Here is a 2,058-nt window from a genome sequence, read left to right on the forward strand (position 1 = left end):
TTAACAGAATTGTAGAGTCGCCGTAAACGGAAATAACAATTAATCACACTCATTAAATTAGGCCGGCTCTGATGGCAGGCCTTGAATCGCATCAAAAAATTATCAAAACAGTACGAATAGATAAGCTACTAATGAAAAAAGATAATATGAACTTGATTGCAAAGTTCATAATTAATCATTGCAAATATTTTCATATTTTATTTCATAATGGGGAAAGGATGTAGAGAACAGGCACTTAAAATGATAAAACATCACAACTAAAGTGTGTTTGTCACCTATTTATTAGTATTATATTTAAAAGCTGTTTAAATATTAAACATTTTAACCATTTTCTCGGTATGTATGTAGATGTATATTACTTGTAATTATTATTCGCACTTTGAAAGGAACCTATTTGCAATTAAAATTTTCTATTACCCACTAAATTAATTTATTGTTATATCTAACACCTGTATCCTATTGTAATAAGACATCCTAAAATACTTATGTAAATTGACTGTTTTAAATGTAAGAATATGTTTGGTCACAATGCAGCAATGATCATGACGGTGTGTGAGGTCCAACTGATAGAGCCGTGTATAACCTTAATCGTGACGTCTTTCTGTCGGGTGCATCCCCTGTCTGTATAGATGACCCACGCTGAACTGTCCCGCCAAACTCAATGACAGGGGGGCGCTACCATCGTTCAACTTTATGGTTTCCAACATGGCAAAAATCGGAACCAGCGATTCGGTATTGACGGTGGCGCCCCGCTGTCAATGTCATCGATAGGACAGTTCAGTATTTTGGAACTATTGGCTCTGTGCACGATTACAGCGCCAACTAGCGTCCACAACTTTGAGGGCTCTGTCACATTGACATTTAGGTCGTATATTTGTGAAAAAATATCGAAATGAAAAAATAACAAATATTTTCGACTAATAAATTGTTGTGATACCACGATTTGGGTGGAAAAAAGGTTTTGAAATCATTTTGGTCATTCAAATCAAATGAGGTAAGTCCAAAAAATGTGTTTAATTTTGATTGTGTCAGGGTTTGTTTACTTCATTTATAGTTGTAGTTTTACAGTAAAACAAAAAGAAAAAGCTACTTTAACGGTTTCATTATATAACAGTAAATATATTTAAATGTTCCTGTATTGCTAGTAATAAATTAAATATCGTTTTCAGATCGAAATGAGTATTGTTTTGAAGACCGGGTTTGTGAGTGTTACAATATCAAATTCCAACCACAAACCGTATTTAAAGGAAAGTTGTTGGTATTGGCTGGACAAGTCCGAGATGTAGAAGAATTCAGAACAAAACAAGGGCAGAGTTCAATAATTCACGCTCTCATCATAAGGCAAACATCTGTGCACAACAACTACTGTGACTCATTTTTGTACTACCACGTTGTATAGTCTAGTTATTTCCAAATTGTAAACGGCTATTAAACCAGCCCTATCGAAATACAGTCCACTCTTTTATTTAAGTTCCCAGTAGGACCCTTTTCATGCGATTAATTAATGATATAAAAATGTATTATGTAGAATCGCTTTGCCATTGACAGATACATCTGATGGCAGAGCTTACATTATTTCTACTTTTGACCACCATGAGCGCTGCGATAGATTATGTTACCCCCACCTAGTACTTCGCACCCAGCGAATAGTCGTGTACCTACATAAGCTGACATAATTAATTACCTACTTATGTCACTAATGTCAGATTTTATATGCCGCATACTCCCTCGATGACACGTGCCTCATTCACACCCAAACATGACATGCCCTCCAGGGAATTACATTATCTGAAAATCAGCAAACTTAATTATTAAGACTACCTTGATGAAACTGGGAAATACCACAAGGAAAATACACCATAGTTAGAGGTAGAGATGAAACGGATAGTTGTTTGGCCGGATACCGGATACCGGATATCCGGCCAGCTGCTAGGCCGGATAGCCGGATATCCGGCGGCCGGATAGTTGATCCATTGTCTCGTTACATGTCGTGACGAGTATAGCGCCGCACAGGTGCTACGAACGCGACCAGTGGGTCTAGTAGTAGACTAGACTAGT

At 37.0% G+C, this 2,058-nt stretch overlaps 1 long non-coding RNA gene across 1 annotated transcript; it reads left to right on the top strand.

Annotated features, from left to right (window-relative positions):
• Positions 1-796: 796 nt before the first annotated feature.
• LOC135075000 (uncharacterized) lies at positions 797-1,452 on the top strand. The gene is made up of 2 exons (XR_010257938.1): positions 797-994; positions 1,170-1,452. It is a non-coding gene; the product is annotated as an uncharacterized LOC135075000 (long non-coding RNA).
• The last annotated feature ends 606 nt before the right edge of the window (positions 1,453-2,058 follow it).

The sequence above is a fragment of the Ostrinia nubilalis genome, chromosome 9 (genome assembly GCF_963855985.1).
Source record: "Ostrinia nubilalis chromosome 9, ilOstNubi1.1, whole genome shotgun sequence".
Lineage (NCBI taxonomy): Eukaryota > Metazoa > Arthropoda > Insecta > Lepidoptera > Crambidae > Ostrinia > Ostrinia nubilalis.